The sequence below is a fragment of the Myotis brandtii genome, unplaced genomic scaffold (genome assembly GCF_000412655.1).
Source record: "Myotis brandtii unplaced genomic scaffold, ASM41265v1 scaffold866, whole genome shotgun sequence".
In the NCBI taxonomy this organism is placed as follows: domain Eukaryota; kingdom Metazoa; phylum Chordata; class Mammalia; order Chiroptera; family Vespertilionidae; genus Myotis; species Myotis brandtii.
In genome coordinates, this window is record NW_005371530.1 from 840,047 (window position 1) to 852,636 (window position 12,590).

A 12,590-nucleotide genomic window follows, 5' to 3' on the forward strand; every position below is an offset into this window, starting at 1 on the left:
AACAGTTCTTTGACATTGGGAAAAGTGAGAGTGCTGAGTGTGGTGTTTTCTTAGGCTTTATTGGTAGTAAAATAATAATAATAATCCTGACATTTTATCTTGAATTGAGAATGAGCATCAGTAAAATATTTTGTTGTTACCTTCCTTCTGAGACTGACTCTAAATTTTAAAGATAATTTCAGGAAATCTAAAAGAGATGATATGCTATTATAATTATATTAGCTAAAAATTTATGATGCCATTGATATAAAAATAGTATTGAAATTACTACATATAATATTTTAATATGCTTCTCTTTTCCTGAGGCTGGTTCAGATTTTCTTATAAATATATGCTAGGTTACTTTCCCTTCATATTTACCCTCCACCCAGCCCTACCTGCTTTCTGCCCCTAAAGAAATACAGGCAGTCCTCGGGTTACGTCGGACTCACCATCTCCCATTTATTTTTATATAAAAAAAGTTCCGTCATTTCAACGTATGTACATATGTGCTTTATGTTTTTTTATTATTTATTTACCACAAGTAAAGGTCAGGAATTGTAATCTTTCTTTTAATTTTTTTTTTTTTTTACTGTTTCACTTCAGTACTGCTATGTATGTGCTCCATGTGAGTGTCGTAGGTGGGTTACGACTTACGGCGAAAATCGAGTTACATCGCGCCATAGGAACGATCTCCGAAATACAAGTTAAATTAGTGCTTTCTGGCTCCTGGCTGAGCACAGATGATGATAGACATCGGTAGGAAACCACAGCTGAAGAAGAGTGAGGTCAGGTTCTTTATTCTTCCGGCTTTCTCATTGCGAGGTGTTCTGAGCTGGCTTTGTATGTCCAGGGAAGACCACAGCTCCTCTCAGACAGCCCTCTCTGTACAAGGCTCTCTGCAGATGGGCTGGTAACAGCTTCCCTTCTTTGCCCATTTAGGTCTAGTCCTGGACACAAGTTCCTGTTACTAGCCCCAGCTATTACATTGTCCTTTGTTGCTTTCCCTCACCCTGCCTACATCTTTGCAAATAGCTCTCTATTAAACTCTCCTTGAAATATTCAATTTGAATGAACTGTCTATTTCCAGACAGGACTCAGACTGATATATATACTATTTTTGCATATCTCCATTGGTATTTGGTCCTATAGTTTTTATAGAGATTTATTAGTTTGCATACATATGGTATCCAACTAGATACAGATACATAAGAGCAAATTTGCAGACATCCATGGCACAAGTAAAAATGAGAAATAGCCATTCAAGATAGACTATCTGTTCATAGACTTTGCAGTCTATAAACTTTTTTTTCGGGAGCAGAGTATCTTATTCCGAGTCACATTTCTCATTTTCAGAACACAATTATAATTAGCTTGTCTCTCTGCCCTGCCTGTGACATTTTACAAACTACAATTTGGAATGCAAGAGCTTGAAAGCATACTAACAACAAAATTTAGTGACAGATGACAGTCAAACAGCAAGAAAGGTGACAGAAAATATATATAGAAGACTCAAACCTTACAAAACACAGGTGTCTAGAGCAAAACGAAAAGTAAACATTTCTAGACTCCTTGATAGGCCCTGGAAATATCACTGCATTCAAAATCAAAGGACAAACTCATGTCTATATTGGTGATCCCAGGCTACATTCTACTGTGTTTAAGAACACAGGTAGGCATAAAATATGTATTAGAAATGTCTTGATAATTACAAATGTACTTATTAAAAAATTTTTAAACTTTAAGTGGTATTACTTAATTATCTAAGGAATAGATGAGTTTACATCAGAATTTTATACACACACATGAATGCATCATGTAAAGACTGAACAGCAGGAATTTACTTCTACGCTATTTTCATTTATTTCTCAAAGGATTGCTTCTATTGATTTATTCACTCTATCTACTTATCTTAATTTTTAACCACTTCAGTATACCTAAATGCAATCTGTTCAAGTGGTTAGTTTCTCAGTTTCTTGACTTTTCCAGTAATCTTGTCCTTCACCCTAAGTCAGTCATGGGCTAGATCTTGCAATTACCAACATATATTATTTCTATTTTATAAATTAGCATTCTATGAACATTACCTCCTATCTTTCCAGCTCACTCAATCTATGACAACAATTCTAACAAAGCTAAATTCCATGACCAATCATTACAAGCTCTCACTTGAATATATGCTCAACTCTCTTTTCCTTTTCTCACTGGTGTGGGCTGAATCTCAGCTCCACAAAAGATATCTATATTCTTATTTATGGACGCTTGAATATATGATCAACTAACTCTCTTTTCCTTTTCTCACTGGGGTGGGCTGAATCACAGCTCCACAAAAGATATCTATATTCTTATTTATGGACTTGTGACTTTTCCTTCAAATGGCAAAAGAAGTTGGAGATGTGATTAAATTAAGAATCTCGAGATGGAGAGATTATTTTGGCTTTTCCACATGGGCTCGAAATGCAATCACATGTATCCTTGTAAGAGGGAGGCAGAGCAAGATTTGACACAGAAAAGGAGAAGGCAACATGACCAAGATGGAAGAGCTGGGTTGATTCAACCACACAAAGCCAAAGAATGCTGGCTGCCACCAGAAGCGGGCAGAGGCAAGAAATAAATTTGCCTCTAGAGCCGTGGTTCTCAACCTTCCTAATGCCGCAACCCCCCAAACATAAAATTATTTTCATTGTTACTTCATAACTGTAATTTTGCTACTGTTATGAGTTGGAATGTAAATATCTGATATGCAGGATGTATTTAGGCGACCCCTGTGAAAGGGTCGTTCAACCCCCAAAGGGGTCGTGACCCACAGGTTGAGAACCGCTGCTCTAGAGGGAGTTTGTCCCTTTTGACACACTGAGTTCAGCCAGGGAAACTGGTGTGGACTGCTGGCCTCCAAAACTTTTTACATCACCATGTTGGTGGTAGTTTATTACAGTAGCCATAGGAAAGTAATAATTTAGTTTTTGATACTTAAGATGAAATCATAGCCTTATTCAAATCCAACCTCTGTTTACTCCACATCTGCATCCATGCAACTGAATATGATTGGGTAGAAATCACAACCCTGTTGACCAGTCACACTTTAAAGTCACAAACATTCAATTCATGAACATGACGATCAAGTGGGTCCTTGATGTCTCCAACAATCATATTATACTTGCTAGTCTATCTGAACATATAGGTGACTAATGTATATCTTCCCCCTCCCCAAACTGCACTCTCAGCTGATAATCTTGGTTCTTATTTCATTGAGAAAATTTAAGCAATGGGAAGAAAGTTTCTAAAGAATTTGATTATGTAGAATATGCCAGAATTATGCCTGACATATTTGAAGAACAGTAAGGTGCCACTTACTCTACCTCCAAACTCTGTCTTCCTGCTTGAAATGATAGAGTATATATGATCCTCTTTAAGTACAAACCCTCCACTTATGTAGTAAAGCCTATCCTTGGTTAACTAATTCAAGAAAGTAATTCTCTCTGTCCTATATCATTGATCTTCCTTTCTCTACTGAATCATTACCATTACTAATGTTATTTCACAAATCTTTAAAATTCTTTATGCCCACTTATTATCCTTTGTAGTGTAACTACAAAGAATTGTCTATTTTCATTTTTTCAAGTTCCCCTTTTCTTATTCTTTCTTAGAACATTTAAATCCAGCATTTAGCTCATTTATTCCTCTAAAATTTATTTGCCAACGGTCACCAACCACCCCTACATTTCTAAATTCAATAGTCAATGCTCAGTTTTCATATTCTTCAACTTATCAGTAGTGTCTGATACAGTTTTGTACTCCTTTCTCCATAAACACCTTTTTCCCCACTTGGTTTCTAGAATCTTATATTTTCCTTGGTTTTCCTCGAATCTTATTCATCCTTCTTTGTGATCCTTATGGTGAAATATCACAAATTTAGTCCTTAGTCCCTGACTCTTCATATTCCTCCACTTTCTCTCTTGATAACCTTTCCAACCTCATGCCTTTAAATACCATCTATAGACCAATGACCTCAAAAGTCACTTCCATAGTCAAGAAAGTTCTCCTGAACTTTGAACTCACATAGCCAACTCCTTCCTTGATATCTCCATCTGGATTAACAATAGACCCGCCAAACTCAGCACTTTCAAAACTAAACTCCTGATCTACATCTTCCTCCCATTTGATCAAATTTCAGCCTTCCTTATCACAGTTGTGAAAACGTCATCTGTCCACTTATTCAAGTCAAGAATATTGGGATCATCTTTGATTTCTCTTTGTTTCATATCACACATATATTACATGAAGAAATTATGTTGGCTTCAGAATTGTACTGAATCTAGATCCCCACTACTCCTTGCTACTTCATTTCGTCCATAATCATTTTTCACTGACTTCAACATCCTTCCAATGGGTCTCCAAGCTTCTACTTATTTTCCCACAGTATTTGTCCTCAACACATGAGTCAATGTTTCTTTTGAATGTAGGTCAGAGCATGTCACTCTGCTCAAAACTCGCCTAATTTCACTTGAAGTAAAAGCCCTACACTTTACAATGGCCTACAAGTTCCTACATGATGAAGTCCTTCTGTTACCTCTTTGAACACATCTCTTAAAACTCCCCCTTTACACATTCTTTTAGAAACAACGCAGGCCCCTTTCTGTTCTTCAACTATACCAGGCACATTCCTGCCCTGGGGCCCTGGAGCTGGTCATTTTTTCTTCTATAACTCTCCCTAATTAACTCTCATGACTAATCTCGCATGCCCTTTGAGTGCTGTCACTTAAAACCTTCTCAATAAGGCTTGCCCTGACCACCTCACAAAAAAATTACACCATCATTAAACTCTTAATCCTTGCCCTGTTGTATTTTTCTTTTTATTCTCCAAAGAATTCACCACCTTCTAACATACTATACAGTTTAGTTATTTTTATGTATATAATTTAATGTCTGTCTCCTCTCTCTGTAATGTAAACTTTAAAGGTAATATCTTTGTGTGTTTTTTCACTGATGTATTTTAAGCACTTAAAAACTGCCTAGCACACAGTAGGTGCTAAAATATTATCTCCTCTCTGTGTAATGTAAACTTCAAAGGTAATATCTTTGGTTTTTTTCACTGATGTATTTTAAGCTTTTAAAAACTGCCTAGCACACAGTAGGTGCTAAAATATTTATTATATTTGTAAGAGTCAATTAAGAGTTCCTTAACAGCTATAAAAATTTTATTATGAGAGGTATAATGAGTATAAATTAACACTATAATAATTCATATCAGTCTATGGAGGTAATATTAAGAATTCTCATCTCTTCAAATATTTTAATTTTGAACAAAAGCATACTATTATCATAGTCTAACAATTTATTATGTTGGCCTGGAAATTCACTATTTTTATTTTGGAATTTTTGTCTTGAAATTACCCTAAAAAAACACAGAGAAATCTCTCCTCTTCATCATAAAACATGTAATTGCCATACTCAAAGTGTAATATTAACCAATTTTGGTGCTGTATATACATTCATTTACACAAATAAACTAATCCATAGCAGTAACATATTAAAAAAGAATAAAGAGCTAATTGATATTGAGTCTCTAGAATGCATATAAGACATGCATTCTTAATTTCACTATAGAAACTAATTTACACATGCTGTTTCAATGAATTATCTCAATTCTGTCAAGTAGGTAAAATTGTATATATTTTGTATGTGAGAAAATAAAGGTGAGAAGAATTGTACAAACAAACTAATCCATAGCAGTAGCATATTAAAAAATAATAAAGAGCTAATTGATATTGAGTCTCTAGCTCCAATGCATTCTTAATTTCATAGAAACTAATTTACATATGCTGTTTCAATGAATTATCTCAATTCTGTCAAGAAGGTAAAATTGTACATATTTTGTATGTGAGAAAATAAAGGTGAGAAGAATTGAAGTATGTGCTTCAAGTGGCACTGACAAAAGATAGCAGAAGAGATAGTAAGACTTACGGGTCCATGAGCTCAAAGCCTGTGTGATACCCACCATGCTCTGAGAGCCAAATGTACTAAATTTATGTGGGGGGCTAGATTCAAATATCATGTTTAACCTAAGGGAACTTCTTTCCAAAAAAGCAAGTTCTCACAGTCAAAGGAATGCAGTTCCATAGTTACAGGCATAGTTGTTGGTTTTCCAGAAACTCATACATTCTGAGAAAAACTTGTTCTCAACTTTTGAGATACCTTTGGCTGCTCTTCATCCTGAACTTTGGCTTAACTCTATCACATGACATAATAAAGTGCAGATGTAAAAGGCACGTTCTTCATCGGTGGGTGTAGGAGATCAGCCACTGATGTGGACTCTTCCTAAAGGATGCAAAATGCACACACATATAAAACTTTCTCAGCCCTAACCGGTTTGGCTCAGTGGCTAGAGCGTTGGCCTGCAGACTGAAGGGTCCCAGGTTCAATTCCGGTCAAGGGCATGTACCTTGGTTGCGGGCACATCCCCAGTGGGGGGTGTGCAGGAGGCAGCTGATAGATGTTTCTCTCTCATCAATGTTTCTAACTCTCTATCCCTCTCCCTTCCTCTCTGTAAAAAATCAACTATATATATATACATATATTAAACTTTCTCAAAAGGAAGAAAAATCCATGTTGTCCACCATGTGAATATAAGGTTGAAATAGAAAGTAATGAAAAAGAGTCCAACAACATTCACAAAGTTGTTAGGCCTAACCTCAGGAACTAAACATTTAAATGATAGAAATCTATAATTTACTCTTACTATTGTGAAACATCACTGAGGAGGTCTCCAAACTAATATACTTTGTGGTGGGTGAATTATGAAAAATAAGGAATGGGGGGTATTTTTCCATTTTAAGATGCTGAGAGCAGCAAGCTATATAACCACAGACTACAGTTTCAAAGCCTTAGAAGACCTACCAGATGGTAATTTGGCTCTGCTCAAATATAGTTTCTGGATTTTATCTGCAGTTTTTTCAATGTGAGTAATTCCTGATGCATATTTACTCTGAAGTTAACACTGAAGGGATCACATTCCAAAATAAAGCAAGCATTGCCCTGGCCAGTGTGGCTCAGTGGAAGAGCGTTTGCCCACATATCTCAGGGTCACTGGTTCGATTCCTGGTCAAGGTCACATACCTGGTTGCAGGTTCCATCCCTGGCCCCTGTTGGCGTGCTTTGGGGAGGCAATCAATTGATGTGTCTCTCTCATGCTGATGTTTTCTCCTTTCTCTCCCTCTCTCTCTCCCCCTCTCTTCTTCTCTTCTACTCTCTCTGAAAATCAATGGAAAAAATATCCTCAGGTGAGGATTAACAAAAATAACTAACTAACTAACTAACTAAAGCAAGCATTACTTTTTCATTTTTTTCTTGAAAGTATCTGGTAACCCTAAAAAATATCTCTAAAATTATTCTTCAAATAAATCTTAGTGATTCTCAGCAATAAGTAAAGGGATAAATTATAATTGAACAAGAGAGAAAATTAATAAGCTAAATAATAATAAAAACAAGAAACAAAAGGTTATATTGGAGGTCTATTTAAATTACTTAAAATTAGCATAACAGGCCTTAGATTTTTTGAAATATGTGTAATTTCTTAAGATTTACATTTTCTAATTTTTAAAAAACATGGTAATCCATAAATTTCCAATTTTGAGAGGTTTCTGTTGAGAGAATTTTCTCCAAGGATTGTTCTGATCTAGTTTAAAACAGCTTTGTAGAGATGTAGTTTACATGCAATAAAAAACTCTCATTTCAAGTGTAAAATTAATGGTTTTTAGTATGGTCATAGAGTTGGACATCTATCTCTGCCATCAACTTTACATCATTTTAATCACTCATGAAAGAAACCCCACAGTTTTCTTTTTTCTTTTCTTTTCTTTTTTTTTTTTTAATCCTCACCCGAGGATATTTTTTCCCATTGATTTTCCCTTGACTGGGAATTGAATCCAAGACCCTTTAATCAATGGGCCGACACTCTAACTACTGAGCAAAACCTGCCAGGGCATAAGAAACCCCACAGCTTTGAGCTAGAAGACTTCCTCCCATCATGACATTCCCTGCAGTCCTACACAACCATTAATTTACTTTCTGTCCACAGATTTTCTGATTCTGGACATTTTATATAAATGAAATAACACACTATGTGGTCTATTATGACTGGCTTTTCACTTAGCATAATTTTTCAAGGTTCACCCATGATGTAACATATAACATAATTCATTCTCTTTTCTTTTTGCCAAATAATATTCCATTGAATGGATTTGCTTCATTTTATTTATCTATTGATTAGTTAAAGAAAATTTGGGTTGTTTTCACTCTTTGCTATGATGCATAATGCTAATATGAATATCATGTACACATTTTTGTATGAATATGTTTTTATTTCTCTTGGGTATAAACCTGAGTGGTATTTCTGAGTCATCTAGTAAGTATATTTAGCCTTTTGAGAAACTGACAGACTCTTTTTAAGTAGCTGCACAATTTTACAGTTCACAAGCAGTATATGAGGATTCCAACTTCTCCACATCCTGCCAACATTATTTTCTGTATTTTTTAATACATCCATTGTAGTAAGTATAAATGACATTTTATTGCAATTTTGACTTGCATTTTCTGGATAACCAATACTGTTGAGCATCTTTTCAATTGTTTATTGGCCATTTCTGCATGTAATTTAGGGAAATTCCTATTCAAATTAATTACCCACATTTTCATTGTCTTCTTGTTATTGAGTTGTCAAAGTTCTTTATATATTCTAGACACAAGTATCTTAGATATATAATTTGCAAATATTTTCTCCCATTCTGTGGGTTGATTATCTTTTTTGGTTCTTCAATGGTGTTCATTGAAACACCAAAGTATTTAATTTTGATAAAGCCCAACTCATGTGTTTTTTTTTTTTTTTTTTTTTTTTTTTTTTTTTTTTAGGATTTTAGCTCTTGCATTTATGTTTATGATCCATTTTGAGTTATTTTTTTGTCCATGATGTGAGAGAGAAATCCAACTTCATTATTTTGCATGTGGATATCTAGGAGTCCCAGCACTAGTATTTGTTGAAAAGACAATTTCTCTACCAGTTGTCTTGGTATCCTATATGGAAAGCAATTAATCATGAGGGTGAGACTTTCAGTTTTCTTCCATTGATGTATATGTCTTATCTTTATGCCAATACCACATTATATTGATTATTGTGGTTTTATAGTAAGAAAGTATAATTCTCCCAACTTTATTCATCTTGAAAATGGTTTTGGCTTTCCTGTATCTTTGCATTTCCACATGAATTTTAGGATCAACTTGTCAATGATTGCATTGAATATGTAGATCACACTGGGGACTATGATCATGAAAAGAATATTAAGCCTTCCAATCATGAACATGGGATATCTTTCCATGTATTTAATTTCTTTCAACTATGTGTTTGTTACAGAGAATTATTGTTGTATAAGTGATTGTTAGAATACTCTAATAGACATGCTATTTTCAATCCTATATAATAAAAGCCTAATATGCTAAGTGTTTGGTTGTCTGGTTGTCCATTCAACCAATCCAACTGTAATATGCTAATGATATGCTAAAGCCACTCAACCACTTGCTATGACATGCACTGACCACCAGGAGGCAGACAGTTGACTGGTCAACCAGTCACTATGATGTGCACTGACCACCAGGGGGCAGACGCTCCATTTGGTAGGGTAGCTTGCTGCTGGGGTCCCGGCAATCGGGATTGAGTGAGATTGGCTGGTCATGCCTTGGAGCCCTCCCGTGGTCCCTCCCTGGCTGGCCAACCTCCTGTGTCCCTCCCTGGCCCCAATCGTGCACCAGTGGGGGTCACTCAACCTGGCCTGTGCCCTCTCACAAATTTTGTGCACTGGGCCTCTAGTTTTATAATAAATGTAAAACTTATGAGTAAAAATTTCATAATTATAATTAATATAGTCACTAAAGACTCTTCTAAATTTTTAGGTAGGGCTGTGAAATATATTAAGAACACAGGCACTTAAAATATATTTTAATTTTGTTTACTACTGACTGATAGACACCTTGTTATGATCTAAGAGCAGTTTCTGAAAATTAAGTGGATTTAAATTTGATCTACTATTGAGAGTTACCAAGTATGTTTAGCTGAGTCTACAACACCTGGGGCTGGCCCCTGTCTGTTTGAAATGTCTGCCAAATCACCAGCACATCATCATAACTTGTATTCATTGAGTTATTACTGTACCAGTTGCTTTATACTTATTAAATCCTTTATTTCTCATAGTAAGCTATTATTATCCTCATTTTAAAGATAAGATTTAGAGAAAGTAGGACTATACACCCAATAAGTGACTGAGCCAGAACTAAAACACAGGCACTCTGATTCTAGAGACCTTGCCTTTGTTCACTATCCTAAGGCTCTCATGGAGGCTCAGTTTCAGCCCAGGATGTTCAAACGTACTGTGGTTTTATAAAGTGAGGCACATATTGGCCCAGGTCCTCACCAAGCATAGTGCAGCAAACTGGCACAGAAATTTGGCTCAGAAATGCCTCTCACACTAGGTAGGATTATGTGACTTTTGTTGACTGGTTTTGAGCTGAGCTACTTTGCAATGTTTCACTGAAGCATCATTAAATGATGCCACACAGCCATACACTCTGGGCACCCAGCAGCAACAAACACACCCACCTGCGAACATTCCAAAAGGCTTTATGATTACTTTTCCTGCAGCCTACCCACGAGCCAAAAACTTAATTCACGCTCTTCTTGACTCTCCACTAAGACTCATACCTGTGCCTGTCTAAATGTAGCCCATCCTTCATGGCTCAAAAAACATGCAAGCTTTCTTAATTTTTCTAAGTAGAAATATTTCCTTCTGAATTTTTATTGTAACATTTGTCCTTTATTAACCGCCTCATCCAAGAGCTATTTTATTTCTTCCTTATTTCTCTCACCTAGCCATAAAGGCATTTTTCCTACCAAATTCCATCTTCTGTGCACCAACAATGCCTTGCCCATAGTAGAAGCTCATACTTTATTTTTAAAGAATGAAGAAGGAACGGGTTGTCTTGAGGTACCATGGTACAGAGCAACATCAACCCATTTTGAGGGACAGATTGATATGAAATATTCATAGGGCAGTTGGATGATTCTGCATTGCCTCCATAAAGCCAGAGCAGGTACTCTGAGAACAGGGTGCTTATTTTTAAGCAGCATAGCCAAATGCATGAGAAACTTCTCTACCAGATATTTGTGCAGATCCAGCTATCATATTCCATTCTGATGGTAAAATATTGAGATGTGACTAACAAGACAAAATTAAAATAAAATCGGCATGGAGTATTTAGGATAAAATAGCTGCCTTCACACAGTGAGGCTTTTGGGGGGAGGGTTGCACAAGGAAACTAACACCTTGTGAGATGAGATTCCTACATCTAATTTCACTTTCTATTTCAATAGACATTTGCCAGACTTTCTTTCCTATGAAGGCATGGATGAATCCTACTTAGAGCATGTGGAGAAATAATTTATTTATCTGTAACTTAGGGCCTCCACAATATGTCTAGCCTTTTTGGATTCCTTCATCATTGTGGGAGATGCAGATGGGCTGTTGTTTAGGACGTCAGCCTCTCAGGGTTCATTCCTCTCTCTTCCATATCTGAATCTCATCCTCCTTTTCCTGAACCCTTGACCTCTGTATGACCGGAGATGACAGTAGCTTTGGTGTTGGCATCATGTAAAGCTATGTATAAGTCAGAGTATAAATGCATAAACTAGTACTTATAGTAGGGCTGCCGTCTTCTCACTCCAGACCACACGCTTCCTGAGTTTCAGGCCCTGAAGGCCCCATTTTTATCAAAGACTTCTTGGTGGCTTTCAAACCAGAGCACACAAAGATGAGTGATGTGTGTGGATGTCCTCACAGTGTTGGGAAAGTTGACTACAACATTCCCGCTGCCCTGAGAGAACACTTCTCTAGTGAGTTCCCTGGATTCACTTTACACAGGGCTAGCCTCACACCAACCAACTTCTGCTTTTCTTGGCTGACCCTTCCTTCCCAGCATTTCCATAAATGCTATCGACAGGACACTGTTTCCATACCCAGTTCCCAGGGAGATGTCCTATGTGGGGAGAGATCCACATGGACTACTTTAAATAATCTGTCAAGGGCAAGAACACTGGCTCCTGCATACTATGTAATTCACCGATGGTGCCCGATTACCTCCCCCTCCTCCTCCTTTTCAAGTACAATGTCACTGTCACAATCAAGTGTGTTTTTACAATGCCCTTCATTTTTTATGCTGAGTTTCATCTCCTTTTCTTCCTTTATGCATTTCCCCAGGACTGAAATAAATGATTATTCTTCATTTGCTAAGACACTTCTTTTTCCTCCTTCAGAGATCTCTATGAATCTCCTTTCTTAAGCTTTCTCAATTAAATATAAGAGAGAAATTTCTCTTTTCTTCATTGTGCTAGCAACCAATTTCCATATTACAAATAAGCACTCAAGTCTTAAATTTACATATAAAACTTTTCTATTCGAATTTGTGTCCTTGCTGGGATGTCCCTGTTTTAATATTAACTGGACAAGAGATAAAAACATTTCATATATAAAAAATTTTCCATAAAATTCTTATAACCATTACAGCTGAAC